The 17,116-nt window shown below is 42.2% G+C and overlaps 1 protein-coding gene across 4 annotated transcripts in view; it reads left to right on the top strand.

The window, feature by feature from the left end:
* The first annotated feature begins 415 nt into the window (after positions 1–415).
* The window catches only part of FYN (FYN proto-oncogene, Src family tyrosine kinase), a 77,924-nt gene continuing 61,223 nt past the window's right edge, over positions 416–17,116 (top strand). For 3 of the 4 annotated variants that reach the window (XM_031066677.1, XM_005418430.3, XM_031066675.1), the window contains exon 1: positions 416–507. The gene's annotated coding sequence lies outside the window, so the exon portion shown is untranslated. The remainder of the gene's footprint in view (positions 508–17,116) is intronic. The other variant, XM_005418429.2, reaches the window with a different exon arrangement.

Raw genomic sequence — 17,116 nt, 5'->3', positions numbered from 1 at the left:
TTTTCAAACAAGGAGGCTGTCATGAACCTACGTGCATCCAATTCCAAAACCAGTTTGTTAAAACAAAATGACTTAGAGATACTGGGTTGACCAATTTTTTAGGGTTGGATCTAAAATAATTAGCACACTTGCTGTGTGCTGCTGTGCATTTCTTGTTGTTGACCTTGTCTCCCTGAAGTCTGAATACCCATCATGTCAGTGACAGTGATGTGTCTGAGTAGTCTGAGGGAGTCCTGCAATTATTTTAATATTTTGCATAATACTAGTGGAATTCAATAATTGGTTGTGAAGGTTCAGATCCAATTACCTCCTTCCCTAAACCAGGAAAAATGGTGGAAGATGGTGATAAATGTTAGTAGAGAGAGAAGAAAGTGTCACATAATTTGTGGTGTTCCAGTCACTTATTATTTTTCTGCCTTTCTCTCTTATTTTACAGGGCATGTTTTCAAGCCATTTGTGAGGAAATGTGGTGAACGTAAACTTGCTCTCTTCGGGGGGGAAACTGTGGTAAGTGGTGCTGTCTTGATCAATTTTGGTTTTCAACAAGAATTTCAGAAAGGTTGTTTTAGCTTTCTTCTTTATTTTTTTTAATTTTTTTTTTTTTTTTTTTAGCTCTGGAAAATAAAGCGATATAGTTGATTATATGTGTTCTTTCTCTGGTACAGAGACTCGCAGTATGAGAAGCATTGACAGAGAACAGCATGCTGGCCCTCAGGGCAAGGAATGTGTTTTCATTTGCTCCAGTGGCATCTGCTTATTGTGTTTGTAGCTGTTCCATTCTGCTGAAGAGTGGTTGAGCTAAAACCTGGAGTAGAAGAAATAAAAGGCCTAATTAAAAAACAAGGGGTACAAAAAAAGCATGGTAGCAGTATAGAAGACCAGGAGAAAGGTAATGCAGAGGGAGTATGTATTTCCCAAAGTGGTGAGGGTGTCCAGTCCCTCTACAATCTTTCCATCTCTTCCCAGAATGTCTGACTGACACCCTTGCCATGTGGAACTGGGATGGTTTGCTTATGTCTGAGAGATAAGGAGATAGTTAATGTGTGCTGTACCAGTTTTCCTATTCCTCCTTTCCATACCAGATGACAAGCTTTGCTGCTTGTCTGACTGTACTGTATGCAACACTTCCAGAGGCATCAGCCTTCAACAGACTTCTCTGGTCCTCAGTGCTCTGGAAACATGGCACATCGTGTGTCTGTGCTGCTGAGCTGCACCACTCTGAAGTAGAAGAAGAGGGAGGAGAGCAAGAGGTAATTAGTGGCATGTCCCAACTAGAGGGAAGTGATTCAGAGAAAGCTCTTCAAACCTGCAAAAAATAAAGGCAGCAGATCTGGAGCAGTTAGTGGGCTCATCTTGCTTTTCCCCCTAGGAGACCATCAATACACAGTTCTGGATAGTACCAATCAATCACCCTTGGGAAAAAACATGTCAGCAGAAGACTGTGTCCCTGCTTTCCCTTGGCCAAGCAGAGTATTGGGCTGGTGCTTTTTCTCCAGGCAGAATGTGCAGATGGCAGATGAAAACTGGCTTATTCTCCACTGGCAGAAGACTTAAGAGTCAGATAGCCTGCAGGGTAGAAAACTGAAAATTAAAGACTGGCTCTGTGAGAACACTTGTTCTTTTCTGCCATTGAAAAGCCCCTAGATGTTGTTACGTCATATAGAAAGATCTGGATTAGCTAGCAGATGTTTAAATGTAGATCACTTACCCTTCTGCAGAACATTTAGTCTAAGAGACAGGAAAAGAGGATAGAGAAGCCCAGAAATTCACAAAGAAGCTGGCCAAACACATGAAAGGTCCTGCCCAGTTGTACCTGGGTAAACCCTACTGCAGCTCATTCTTTTAAATTATTTTCTCTCTTTGGGTGAGCTTTTCTGACATTTGTGCATGTTACAAGTTTGCATCTATATCCCTGTGAGAAATACAAACAACAATTTTTTAACTAGAATTTGGTTGTAGGGTCACAGATGAGCCACAGATCAGAGCATGAGTTCATTAGTCCATGAGATTTTGTGGTGACTTCCACAAAACTTTGTGACTTTACTACAAAAGATGGTAGGATCTATATCTAGTTTTCTTTTTGATGGTAGTACTGATACTTGATCCTAAAAGTTGTCCAGTGTTCTTCCTTACAGATTGGCTGAACTTTGTGTGAGGTATGACAAATTTCACAGGTGAAAGAGGAGAACTGTTTGGAAATAGTGATGCTATGCAACACCAAAGAAAAAGAAGTTTATCAGCAGACCTGGTAGTTGGATGGTTGTGTTTTGATTTCCATTCAAAGATGCTTCAGCTGAGGCTAGCCTGGTCTCCATGGCTGACCTTAATAAGAGAGCACAGTTCAGGAGCAGCAAGGGGAAAGTGACAGAAGCATGCTCCTTAGAATCATGGAATGGAATAATCCTGGTTGGAAAAAAACTGCCACAAAACTGCCAAGAAACTCACACAAACTGTTGTCTTGTCCAAACCCCCACTTGAAACAGCTCCTATTAGGTCAGGTTGCTCAGGGCCTTTTGATTTTCTAAATTCAGCTGGCTGGAAACTTTACAGCCCTTCTGGGCATCTGTTACATCTGACCATCCTCAGAGGGAAAAAGGTGCTTTCTCCTTGCTTCTTGCTGTTGTTTTCTGTCTGTCAGTGCAAACTCTGCATCTTCTCTGCCTGTGAGAGGGAACTCTTGAAGGAGATCTCAAAATCAGGAAAGCTTCTTCACGTGGCTCCGTGGAAATTGGTGTCATGCAGATGCAGTAAACTTGCTAGTGGGGGAAAAAACCAAACGACAATCTGGCTCACACAGGTTCTACTTGGGCAATGTTTCTCAACCTGTAGTTGATGTTCAGACTCAAAGAGCGTGGCTGCTTGACTTAGCTGGATTTTGAAATGTGGAAGAGAATTAGTTGACAAACTGAAAACTGCCAGCTTTCCGCTCTTACTTATAGTGATGTAAGTCAATGAAAAGAGGCACTTCTCACTGCTGGGTTGTAAACATCCAAGAATTTTGTCAAGCCAGTCTGGAGCTGGGCTTGTTCTCCAGGATTTTGCTCCAGAATTTTTCCTGCAGCCATTAAGATACATAGACAGAGTGCAAATTTTCTTTGTTTTCACAGCTGTTCTTTTCATGCTTCCCACTTCAAACTGTTTGCAACATCCTATTTTGAGGTAGAATAATCAGGGACCTTGATTTTCTCATATGTGAGGATCTCTGAAATATCTCTGACCCTACTATATGTTTGCCTATGGCATTACAAATTCCCAGGGAGTTTAAAAATAATTGCAGAAAATGTAATGACAAGGAAACAGTTTTGCCCAGCCTCTGTCCCTAACCTACTGAATCCAAGAAGTACTGGACATCAAGAGGACGTTTTGAATTTATCTTGACATGGCTCAGAGGCTCAGCAGTTATTTGTTCATCTTGTATCAAAGTCCTAGAAAAGGTCATGCAGCCTCTAGATCAAAAACTCATAATGGATTTAAGAGCTGATTAGAGACGTATACTTGAATGCTGGGAGGGGAATCTTGGCTGAATTTAAAACTCCCTCAGCTAAGCTGATGACAATGTGAGAAGGCCCTTCATTTGATGGGATTTCTGTGAAGCAGCCTCGTGGATGCCAGAGCAGATATTCGTGTGGCACTGTAGGTTGACCATGGCATGTCACGGAACGGCCACCCTTCCACATCACAAGGAGTCACAAGAAGCCTGACTGATGTAGGACAGAAAACCTTGGGGTGATCTCTGTTGTATTTTTTCCCACAGTCACACTGCTCTTTGCCAGTCCACACTACCCTTGAAACTCTTGCCTTTCATAACATTTTTTGTATTTCCAGGCATGACTTACACTGTAGAGTTTGGGACTCTGTGCCTGTCCCTGGTTACAGCCATCACAATCAGGGGAGGATAAAGCTGTGAAGTGAATTGAGCGACTGCTGTACCTTAAACCTGACCTGCATCTTTCTGCACCAGGTGTGCAAGTGAGCATTCATCCATTTCCTACAGATTTCCTCTTCCCAGAAAAGCTGTGAATGCTTCAAACACAGGCTTTGATTTTGAATGTGTATCTCAGGGCCTGGGAGTCCATGGCTCTTTTCCCTCTGAATTTAGACAGGGATACCTTCCCAGGTTGAGGGCTTTTTGATGTTTCAGCTGAAATCTGAGAAGCTTTGCTTCTATTTGCACACTTCTCCGTAGACTAGAAGCAACTGCACATCTTAAACAATGGATTCAGTTTTTATATGAGTAGCTCAGATATATCAAGGAAAATTTGGATTTCTGCTAATACATTCATCTGCTATTTTGGGTTTTCTTCCCCCCTATTAGAAGAGTCAGGTTTTTCTTCTCTCTTTATTAAAAAAAATAGCATGTAATGGCTGCTTTGATTTTAAGAAATTATATGAAACCAGCATCTTTATACATAGTAAATTTTTTTGCCTTTAGAAAGACTGTGATGCCCTGTGCATTCCTGGGTGTCCAATTTGTATGGTACAATTATTTATATCCCTGATGTCTATCAAAAATGCTATTGAACTTCTCTTGGTAATTCTTCACACCTGTCAGGTTTCTGACAGAAAGTGTTATAGAGCAACTATGTATTATCTGTGCTCTCACTACCAAAATAAGCTGCTGGGGCTTTATTACCTGTATTCTACCATACCCACAAGAGGATTTACTCAAGTCATTAGCTGTTCTCTGTAATTAGGGCTGACCTGGTGCATTTTGGTCCTATTTCTAGCAGCTTTTAGTTTTCTGAAGTCATTCATTTGGGCACTGATGTGCCTCAGTAATGTTCTTCTGTTGCTTATCTTCTTTATCCCTTCCTATGGGCTGAAGATTATCTTTCTCCTTAAGAGGGAAAGTGTGGGAAACGCTTGAACATTTTGATATATTTGGGACTTACCAAGATTTGCTATGCTATGCTTGTAATTCCTTCCATTTTAGTATGTTTCTCTTCTTCCAGTCTAATCCGTTCAAGAGATGAGAATGTTGATGCTGCTGGGTGTAGTAAGTGTTAAATCTGGTCCATAAGATTTCTGAGGAGTGTGGTTTGCCCCCTGCCCAGAACTGCATGTGTCCAGTCCCAACCAGATTGGATTTATTCTGCTCTCTGTGAAGCATTGTTATACTTGTGTTCACTTTATTAAATCAGATAACCCTACACAGTGAGGGTACGTTCCAGTCTCCTGCAGAAGAGATGTTTGTGTCTCAGGCTCTGTCATTTTCCTACATTTCACTGGTAATTCATTTAATATAGCTTTTTGTCCCATCTTCCCCCCCACCCCCCCACAAAGTTTGAGGTGATCCAATTGTTGGAATTACTCAGCAAAAGAGAGTTGATCTGTGGGCCATCTATGTGGATGTCTGTCCTGCTGTTGCCAGTGGAGAAGAAATAGGGAAGGACAGGTAAAACAGCAGATGGAACAGAGCACTTCACACAGCTGTATTTCCCAGCTCTCTTGGCTGGCTCAATGGCAAAAATGTTTGCAGTGGATCACGATGTTACAGCAGCTTGAGTATCCATGATAGGGTTTAGCAAATGCTAAATTGGTTGTGTTGGTTTTTTTTGTTTTAATCTAGATAATAAGCCTTCCAGTTGCTCTGTTAAAAGAAAAACGTAACATTTTGAAAATTCAGATGTTGCATTAGGGGGTGTTACATCAATGTTGCTCTTTTCTGTATGTGCCTTGGTGCAGTTGATACAAAAGCTCTTGTTCCATCACTCGGGCATGTTTCACACCTTATGTTCCCCTTCCTCCCGTGCAGAGAACTGGATGCAAACACCTACCTGATGGAGGGCCATGCCACCCTTCAGGAGCTCAGAATTAGCTATGGAGCAGCCTTGCAGCTCTGTCTCATGGCCAGCTCTGATCACTCACAGCATAACTGCAGCTTCAAGCAGGCAGGTGCCACCCAACTGGTTGTGGGATCCTGGAGCATTGTAGGTGGGATCTCCGGGGAATTTAGTTGCTAGGAAGCATCCCCTCCTTAGTGAGCTCATGCAAATTAAGGTTTATTTTTTTCAGAGGTTAGTAATTTAGTCATGTTTGGGAGTTTTCTGTAGAGATCAAAACACAAAGATTTTGCCTTGACACTTTGCAAGTTTATGGTCCAAATCACAAAACCTCTTGAGCTGTTCTAGGAGAGACCAGAAGCTTTTCACATGAATAAATCACTCCAGTTTCCCATGCCTTGCTTCAGAATCAGCTTGAAAAATTTTGGCTGACGTCATGCCAAAAATCCAAAACAGCAACAAAGCAAGGGGAAAAAAAGCCTCCCAGCAGACACCCAGCATGGAAAATATTGCCAAACTTGGGTCTGTTTGTGCCAAGTTTATAATCAGGCAGCAACAGGGTCTTAGTAGGTAATGCTCTCAACCCACAGCTAATGAGCCCTGCAGTGTGGGGAGTGAGGAACACTGTAGAGAGAGCCTGCATAATGCTGTGTGCAAGACACAGATCATATCTGGGAATAAAAAGAAAGGAGAACATGGGCATCAGATAAGGCCATTTCTGTGGGTATTACTCTTACTAAAGGAGTACATGTTGTAATGACAAATAGATCTATAGGTAGAGTATAAGGCATGTGGGCAGATGTAGATTTTCCTGACCTCAGTGTGCTGTATTTTGCAGTCCCAGCCACAGCACTGCTTTTCTTCTATATTTCTTTTATGAAATACATGAGGAGGGAGATGGTTAAAGTAATTTTCTCAACATTAATTCTGCCTCATCAATACTTCATGGATTTAATAGATTTTAGAGTTACAGTCCTTTGGGAGACTATTTTATCAGCCAGGTTCAGCGGAGGTTGCTGAAACTAAGTGGAAGACAGAATGCATGTATGTGTGATACAGGATGCTGTAGTACCAGGATTTAATTATTATGGGATTTGCTTAGGAGATTTCTCTGTGCTACTTGTGCAGCTTTATGTTAGGCACTAAATATATTGCGTATAGGGAAGTGATCTCTTCAATAAGAGTTTGGCATGGATCTCCAGGTACAAGTCTGTCTGTTTCCGCCTCATAGCATAAGCACACTGCTCTAGTTCTTCATCTCTCATTACATCTGCCTCTCATTTAAATGCTCATCTGACACAAATGTAATGAAACTGCATATAAAGGATCATGAAGAGGAGGAGAGATCTCATTGCAGATTACCAAAGCTGAATATTTTTGGACATTGAGTTATTTATATTATCATTCTGCTAAGCTCAAAGATAAAAGAAAGCCTTGGATGCAATCCAGAAAAATCAAGAACAGAAACTAGTGTAAAGATGATGCATTAATGCATGTCTTGAGAATGCCTGCAGTGCTGTATCACAATACCCATGCCAAAATAAAAATTAAGATGGGTGGATCCTGAAGGCCAGTGCTCAGTGATGGGGGAGATTACTGCTTGAGGTGTCACACTCCATTAGCTGAGGTGGAAAGCTCTGTTAGGGAGCGCGCCACATCATCCTGCCCTGCCAGCAGTGGGCAACAACATTCCTGTGCTCCAAGGGGTCCTCTGCAGCCTCCACTGGTCTGGAATAGTCAGCTCTTCCCAAGACATATTATCAGGCAACTCACCGGTGGTGATTTTTAGAAAATATCCAGTGAGCTTAAATTCATGACAAGTTTGTGTTCGTGTTAGCTCTGAAAACCTCAGAGGTTTACACAACCTTCTCATAAATAGCATTTTGTCCTGGTGACCTTTATACCTGTTCAGCACCCACCTATAGGAGTGTACCTAATATAGAAAGTCATATTGCTGCTATTGTTTTTAAGAAGAAAAAATAATAAAACATTCAACTGTGTAAATGTCATTCCTGCCCAGCCTGTTTAGTATTACAAGACAGAGAGAAGTCTGCTTTGAGATTTTCCCTCTGGTAAAAGCTTGAAAAGCCTTGAATATTGTGTGCATCCTTGATCATGTCATGCAACAGTAGTAGTGAAAAATACAAATCTACAGTCTCATTCTGCTAGGGTTGTGAATGCTGTGCTGAGTACTAGTCTTCCTAATCCTACAAGGGGGTGTTGAATCCTGTAACAACCTTCCAGGAATGCTGTGACATAGCTGCCATGATGGGAACGTGTGGGATGGCTTGTGTGACTGTAGTGCTGCAATGGATGGCTACAAGCTCTTCAGAAGGGACAGGAAAGGAGAGGAGGCTTTGTGAATTAGGGAGCTTTCAGACTGTGTAGAGCTGAGGATAGTGACAGTAAGGTGTGGAACACCTGTGGGGCAGCTGAAGGAGCTGGGGTTGTTCAGCCTTGAGAGCAGGAGGCTCGGAGGGGACCGTATCACTCTCTGAAACCACCTGAAAGGAGGCTGTAGCCAGGTGGGGGCCAGCCTCTTCTTCCAGGCAACAAGCCATAGGATGAAAGGACACAGCCTTAAGCTGCACCAAGAGAGCTTTAGGTTGGACATTAGGACGAATTTCTTCACAGAAAGAGTGATTGAACATTGGAATGGGCTGGAGTCACAATCTCTGGTGTTAAGGAAAGACTGGATGTGGCACTTAGTGCCATGGTCTAGTTGACAATGTGGTGCTTGGTCATAGGTTGGACTCAACAATCTCAGAGGTCTTTTCTGACCTAACTGATGCAGTGTGATTCTGTGATTTCAGATAGCATTGATTTACTGACATAAGTTTTGTGCTGTTACTTAATTGAACTGCATTTCTTACCTTATATTTAATTTTATGCAAAATCATGATAACTAAAGGTAGTGACTTTACAGGCAGAAGAATAAAAATAGTACAAGACTTTTTAGATTCTTTGTGAAATTATTAGTTAAAAATAGGCATAGATGTTAAATAGGATCTGAAATGTTAACTGTTTTGATCCCTGGTTAACAGACATTCCCATTCATGCAGTTAAGATGCTACATAGAAAGAAGACTCTACAAAACTTCAATTGTACACTATGGAAACAGGATTTTGGGTCTTCTCCTGTCCTGTTTTGCTGTTTATCAAAAGTTAAAAGTTTGTCTTTTTCTTCAGTGGAAACCTTCACCAAATTGAAGTGCAGTTAGTGATTTCACCAGTCACCGGCATCTGTTACTGAGGGGTGCTGAGTCTGGTTAGCTGATAGACAGAATCATCAGTCTGGGGAAGTCCTCATTTTCCATTATATTTGTTGCTTGTGCATGACACTTAAGAGTTTTTGTCCATTTTTTCCTCCCCTTCTAATTCCTCAATATTAGGGAATTAGTGTCTCTCTGCATGCCATTTACTATCAAACATAATCCCCTTTTCCCCTATTTCATTCCATTTACATCTTTTGATGAGAAATATTTAGGCCACTACATGTCTTTATTCTTGTCAGACAGAGGCTGATGAAAGATCTGCTACAGGAAATTCTGCTCTATCTATAGAGCAGAAATACAGGCTTAGACATATAGAAAGCAGAGACTGACAGCTGATAGATGCTGTAGACTTCTCATTGTTTTCTACCATGGTCATTATGCCAAATGTGTCAAAACACAGGGAAACAAATTTGTATACAAGTGAAGGGGCATCTTTTTTGGCAGGGAAGACAATGCAGTCTCCACTGTCCTATTTTGAAGATACCCATTATGACCATTTTGGTATCTGCTAAATGCCTTTGTAGAAGCCCAAGATCATTCCATTTGCTTTTTTAAATGTTTTTTTCTCTTAAGTTTTGCCCTCTGTAATTACACAGGGAGGCTTAGTTTGGGTTTAACCACTGGCTTTCCCATATGTCATTAGATAGTGTTGGGGGATTATCAGGCACAGTTGTGAACTACAGTATATGTCTTCATTTTCTTTTTTAGGTTAGACTGTTTATAAGCCAAGTGTTTCAGATGACAGAGAGAGAGCACTAATCAAAGCTGACAAAGCAGAAGGAAAGCCTGTGTTGAGCTACAAGGCAGTTTGCAACAGCCTTTTGCTCACCCCAAGGAAATAAGAGCATGCTGAAGACACAAGCTGCATGTCTAGTGTAAAACAGAATTCTCACGTGTTGGTACTAACATACTCACCGTTTCTGTGTTAGTGCAGCATGTGCTTTCCATGTGTGTGCGTCCCTGTACATGTGGTGGGCTGTTATCCAGACATCTAACACCTCTTGCAGCAATGTGCAAAGGCACTATGTATTACATAGCGGGCAAAAAGCAGCCCAGCTTGAAAACACTTCAGAAGGTGGATGGATGTTGGGAAGAGCTCTGAAGAAGGAGCTCTGTTTCCAGGCAGAGAGAGGAAGCACTGGAGCTGCTTGCTGTGCACAGCCAGTGGTCTTTGGGAAGAGCTCACGTTCATATCGGTTTTGTGAGTTTGCTTTACCATCCAGTTTAGGTCCCCTGACTCGCAACTGCTTTTATCCATACTTTTCTGCATGTGTGATTTGGGTGAATGCATGTGAGACCTGAATTTTAAATTTTGTGGGAAGCAGACCTGTTACTCTGGTGTTGCAAGACCCCTTTTACAGCGCTTCTAAGTTTGCAGAAATCAAAAGAAAATGATGGGGTTTGTTTTGAGGCATGTGTTTGAGACAGCACTGAAGGTCATTTGTATGCTTGTAATTGCTGTATGAAGTATTTCTGTTAGCATCAATAGTTTCTATTACTGTATTAAATATTTCCCTGGTTGTGCTTCTGATTAAAGAAATAAAAAAATCCTAAGCTGTCACTTTTAACCACCTCTTCTTCTCTAAGAAAACTCTTGCTCAATACTATGAGAGTCTAGTCCCATTCCAGGCCACCATTCTGCTTCAGAAGGAGCTGTAAGAGTGCTGCTGGGTGGAGAATTTTTGTGTCAAGTTACCAACATTGTTCTGCTTCCACTGTAACCAGCAATTCTCAGGGTATTTTTTTTGCCCAGAATATTTCTCCTCTTTTTGAAGCTACTCATGAGTGTAGTCAATGGCTTGCTATGCTCTTTTGAATCTCTTATGTCTGGGATGAATTCCAGGAGCTTCATGGTGTGGCTTTAGGCTCCACTGGGTTGGAGATGCTTTTACTTGTCACCCAGACAAGAACTCTCCTTAACTATTTAACACAAGAAAATAAAAAGAAAAACAAAACAAACAAAATAACAATAATAAAAAAGGTAAAAGCACAATAAAAAATATAAAACCATTTTCCTGTTCCAGGGTGGAGGAAGAAGACACCCCAGGCACAGCTTGCAATTAGTTGTATATTTTCTTCAGGTTTTTAACCAGCTCTCATAGAAATCTGGTTTTTGATGGACAGCTCTCTAATGATAGTGGACAGTGAGAGCAGCAAATTTAATATGCTCTGCAAGTCAGGGATGGTTGAAGTACCAGAAAACTGTGAAAGTCTGAGAGAAATGCCCTTGGAGCTTGCTTTGTCTGCTCACAACTTGCCCTTTCTTGTATTTAACCAGTTTGAGTCAAGGTTGTCTGCTCTAGGCTCCTGTGTGTCAGTGGAGTGGGGGAGTGTGAAGGGAACTGGTTTTTAAATAGATTTTTCTTTTCTTTTTTTTCTTTCATTTTTAACCCAGAACACATGAGCAAAACAACAGGCTGTATGCCAGTTGAAATCATGGTGGCTGATGCAAAGTGTCAAAGTAGCTGTTGGTGCTGTCAGAAATCTGTTCTTGGTTAGTTTGGCAAGGTATGAACTAGTAAGTGACTCTCCAGAGGTACTTCTGTGATTATGTGGCAGGTAATGACACATTTACTGTGTTAACAAGCTTGACTGTAGCTTGCTTGACATGTCCCACAACCTCCAATTAAACTTTGATTTACAAAAATAATTCTTTCTGATATTGCATGCTAGTACTCTGCAAGACTCTAGAAACATCTAAGCCATCCTAATCCATTTGTTACATTTTATAGGTGTCGCTTATCTTATGATTAAACAAAATCTTGAGAAATAGGATTCTTCAATGGAGCCCAGTTAAATCTTTTGCAAGGACTACTAAAGCTTGCAAGTAGAAGAAAGTGGCACTGCAGATCATTTAAATCTGTATTATCTCATCAGTGGGTAATTTCCAAACCCCACTTACTATGTAAATGTATTCAGTAACCAGAAGAAGTATTAAGAATGTGAGAAATCATACTTTTATGTGCTGTAAGTCATCTCACCTGTGTTATGTTTGTTCTGGGTGAAAAACAGTGTCTGACTGTGACTGGGAGCCTCTCCAGGGATCTCATCCTCAAATCTGCAATGCTGTGATTTACAGGAACAGCCTTGTGATGCTTCTTGAACCTTTTGGAGCTTCCTGTTTCTTTCTTATTTTTTCCAGGACTAATGTAATTTTAGCTACTTCTTAGCAATTAGATTAGGCACAGGCAATTTCCTTGTAAAATTGCCTGAGCAGGTTCTTCCATAAACTGTAATAAACTTGTTGTGGCTCAGCAATGTTTGGCAGAACAATTAAACTGGACTTCAGTGCCACAAATAGATATGTAGTTAAAAACCACAGATCTCCTTAGGTGCTCGTTTGAGTTTCTGTAAACATAGTCTCTGTCATGGCCATATGTGCCTTCTATTTATGGTTTTTGCTGCAGTCTATGCATCATTCACTCTGGAAAATCATGTTTTAAGTACATTGGAAGATAAAGCCCTTGCACCTCTTATCCCTCAAATGTGCCAACATCAGATGGTTTCAATTTGTGCCATGTGCGTCTTTTGGGTTTGTTTTAGAATAACACTGTTTTAAAACAATACCCTTGAATGTTCAGGGATCTTAAGACAGAGGAAAGAGAGCAGTTAAAGATTTCATGAAAATCAAGACTCACCTTTGTGAGCATCTTTCCACATAAGCCTGAGAACTGCACAAACCTGACAATTTCTTTTTCACGCAAGGGCTGTATTGATTTTGTGCAGCATGACATGTTCTACTAGGTCTTTGTGCAAAAGAAACTGTGCTAACCTCCTGCCCCTTCCCCTACCAACCTCATCACTTTCTGACTGCATGTGTCTGGTGCCCCTGCAGCTATCCCCATAAACACAAATGCCCCTTTAAACATCATTTCTCAAGCATTTTCCCCTTCGTTTCAGAGAGCACAGAGAAAGCAGAGTGTCCCTGTTCACACAGAGACATACCATTACATTTCCAGCCAGTAGTCTGATTGCTAAAAAGAAAAAAACCTCACCCATGGGTAATTAGTACTGTGTGTGTAGTTAATCGATTTAAAATTAAATGCCACTGGTGCTGCTGAAAGGTCGTGCTAGGTTTTGGTATTGCTTGGAAAAAAATCTGGTTTGATGAAGACATCTCTGAGAAGGAATATTGGTTCTTTGTGCACTGCCTGCAACAAAAAAGAAGCTGGGGGTGCAGTTTCCACAAAGGATGCAGTAAATTTTATTGTCACCTAGATCGTGGGGTTTCTGTGTAGATTTTGAGAGAAGCCCTTCAGTGTAAGGAAGTGGCCGTATCTTCTTACAGCAAAAGGAGCTCATGTGCCAGCAGTCTTGTGGGTGAGATAGGAACCTCATCTCCTGCTTCCTAGGCCATCATCCTCATCATTAGATGATTCTGCTTCCCAGGCAGACTGATTACTTCATATTTTCATTCATTAATGATTTATCAGACAGCTCCTCCCCTAAAGGCTCATCTCCTCTGTTATACTCACAGCCCACACGCAACCAGCAACACGTAGCTGCCAGCTGGCACTCTGGCTTTGGGAGAGCAAACTGCTGGTAGCCCTTTCCCCATCTCCTGCTGCCCCCCTCCCCTCCCTTCCCAGCTGCTCAGCTCACCTGCCTGCTCGTTGGTGGCTTCTTAGATTGCACCAAAGCCATGAAATGCCCCTGTGTCCTGTCCTCCCATGCCGTCTCTCCAAACTGGTTGCTTAATGTGCTTTTCACAACTACTTTTCAATTATGAAAAAAAATAGAAAGAGAGATGAGTTGACCCCACCTGTAATGCAGCCACACTTGTGTCATTGTTACAGAAAGAGTGGCCTCTCATTTTGGTGAGAGGCTTTGCTCAGTGGTGACTTAGATTTTAGTAGAGAAGTGGGAGTGCTGGGGAGAGACTGAGCGGGCTGTGTCTGTGAGCAGGAAGATGTGGGTTGGCAGCAGTTTCAGGTTTTGCTATCAGGTGCTTGGCACAACAGTTCTGTTGAAATCCCTCTCCAGATGTCTGTGTGAGAGAGTGATTTTTATCATGTTGCTAAAGATTAACTCTATTCTTGTTCACTGTTCTGCTCCCAGGAATCAGGCATGCTCTGAGGTCTGGGAAAGAGAGTCCAAATGTATTCTCATGATGAAAGGGGGGAAAATCCAGAACTGTTTGCTACTGTCCAACTTGTCCTCTGCAGGCAAGTGGTTACTGAGAGCAGTGGGAACAAGGGCTGCAGGACAGGAAGAAAAAAATATAAGCTAGGAGGAAAGGAATAAATGAAACTCCCTTGAGTAATTTATACATGAATGTATAACTTTGGAGTGCTTAATCTACTCTTGGCAAGTGGTGACTGATAACTAATTTTCTCTCTTACCTCTCCCACACCCTCCCAGCGTCTTCAGAAAGGACATGTGACAGGAATAATAAATCTCATTATTTTAACAGGCTAAAATGGAAATTATGGATTAAAAGTGCAATGGATGCCTCAGTAGAGAGAAACTGACTGTTCCTAGGATGCCTAAAGTATATTTTCATTTGCACTGTTTTTGAGATCTTTCTGAATTATTCAGGGCTCTCCACTTACCTCTTTGGCACAACACTTTAAAGTAAACCAGTGTTAAAGGCATCAGTGTCCAATTGAGCAGCTCTTTTGCTCCTACTGCTTGAGGGTAGCTAGAGCCTGAGGCTGCTCAGGCTTTGGGGGAAGTCTGGATCTAAATCTAGGTTGGATTATCTTTTACTCTAGGTATCTGAGTTGGAACTTTGTGCTACTGTTTTAAGCAGGGAGGCGGAAGGTGAAGGGGAGTTCAGGCTGACACACACAGTGGTGCTGCAAGACTGATCAGTTTGGATGGCTTTGGCTTTGGAGCAGAGAGAGGTGTGTGAGAACAGCAGCTGGTTGTGTTCTTCGTGCAGCCAGGTGTCTGAAAAACCAGTGTCAGCTCTGAGAGTGTAGGAACTCTTGCTGCTCTGTGTCAGAGGAGGCTTCAGGGCTCTCACAGAGAGGGTGAAGACCATGGCAGGGCTCTGCTCACACAGGCTGAGGGGAAAGTGCATTGTACGTGACTCAGGTCAGAACAGGGGGAAAACCAAGAGCAACAGCAAGTAAGTTATTTCAAGGGGTAGTCTGTGAGCAGAGCAGGGACTTGGGACATGGCTCTTGCAAGCCTCTGGACCAAGGACACAGCCCATTGCTTGCTGTGAGATTGCTGCATCCCAGACCTGTGGGTGAGGATGGCAGCTGAGATGGATAAAGCGCTTCATGTGTTAGCAGGTGTGTCAAAGCTTCTTCAGGTCTCTCAGTAAAACCTGTCAGACCTGGCACACAACTGTCGCAGAGCTAAGGGCTTCTTGCCTGAGGAGATTTCCATCAGAAATCTGAGTGTAACTTTACAGCACCTGACTACTTCATTCTCTGTTCTCTGGATGTAGGGTGTGCATAGGATGCATTGTCTGTGCAAGAAGTTGCTGTAGTGCAAAGAGCATGCACTGAACTTCCCCCTAGAGCTAACTGTCTGGGGTAAAGCACAGTTTACTAAGCAGTTTGGTTTTTCCTTGCATCCCATCTCTTAGCTTTACCACTTGGATTGGAGCACAGAACATAAAAAAGAGGGACTCTGAACCACAGCTTTTCCCTGTAAAGTGTGTACTATGCTTTTGTTACCTTACTGAATTGTTGCATTTGTCTCTGTCTTGTACAAGGAGTGAGAGGAGGATTTTTGTAAGCACAGCAGGTCTTCACATGACCTGGCAGAATCCCAAACTGCTGCAGTTAGAAAGGGTGTCTGGAAATCATCTACTCCAACCCTCTGCTCAAACCAGGGTGAAATTAAAGTTGGTCTCACAGAGTCATATCCCAGTGGGGTTTGGATATCTCCAGCAATGGAGACTCCACAGCCTCTCTGGGCCCACCTGTGCCAGTGTTCAGCACCCTCACAGTACAAGAGGGGTTTTTTCATGTTTAAACAGCATTTCCTGTACTTTAACTTGTCTCCATCACCAGTTACTGGAAGACACTGCAAGGTCTTGCCTTGTCTCATTTACTGCCTTCCATGAGGTATTTATACACATTAAAAGAGCCTCCTCTTCTCCAGGCTGAAGAGTCCCAGCTCTCCCAGCCTTTCCTTATAGGATGAATGATCTAAAATCTTAACCATCTTTGTTTCCCTTTTACTGGATCTGCTCAATTAAGTTCATATCTCTTCTGTACAAGGGAACCCCAAATTTTCAGGGATCCCTGAATTGAATCCAGCACTCCAGTCATGTCTTACCAGTGCTGGATACAGGGGAAGGATCATATTTCTCAATCTGCTGGCAGTGCTTTTTCTACTGCAAGCCAGGAAGCTGATGGCCACCTTTGCCATGCCATAAGGGAGCATTGTTGGATTGTGTTCAGCTTAGTTTCCTCTGGAACACTCAGATTTTCTCCTGCAGTGCTGCTTTCAGGCTGGTCAGCCCTGGATTGCCTGAACCCTGCTGATCCAGGTCGGCATCTTCAGCTTTTTCTCATGTTTAATGTGTCTGTGGCAGCTATTTCTTTGGGCAGACTATTTGGTCGTTTTACATAATTACACTGTTGAACTAATTAAAGTATCATCCTGAAATCATGTCCTGTGGAAAGCAGTTCACAAAACAAGGCTCAGTGAGGCTTGCACCAAAATGGAACATGCAACCCACCTAATGTATTGGGGTTTATTTCCTCCCTTTTTCTCACGCTTAAATGTAAAATAAGCATTATACTGAAGGAACCAGGCAAAGGCTAATTTGCCTCATTTGAATGTGAAAAGGAGCCCACATCCTTCCTGTGCCCTGCAAAGAATGCAGAAAGACTTTACAGAGAAAACAGATGTACTAATATGTATCACTCGTTGGGGGCAGGGGGAATCCAGGGTGCTGCCATCACAGCAGTGCTGAACTTGCAAGAAAACAAAAGCACCAGCATACAAAATATAGTTCTGGGAAGCTGACAAGGTTGGGGACCCTTTTCTTTTGCTTTTATTTATGCTCCTGGCATCTGAAAAATATATATATACAGAAGGAAACATGGAGCCTCATTTTTCATGCTTCATCTTCAAGGAACGTGTTTAAGTG

The sequence above is a fragment of the Geospiza fortis genome, unplaced genomic scaffold, assembly GCF_000277835.1.
Source record: "Geospiza fortis unplaced genomic scaffold, GeoFor_1.0 scaffold98, whole genome shotgun sequence".
In the NCBI taxonomy this organism is placed as follows: Eukaryota; Metazoa; Chordata; class Aves; order Passeriformes; family Thraupidae; genus Geospiza; species Geospiza fortis.
This window is presented reverse-complemented; position numbering and strand designations above follow the sequence as displayed.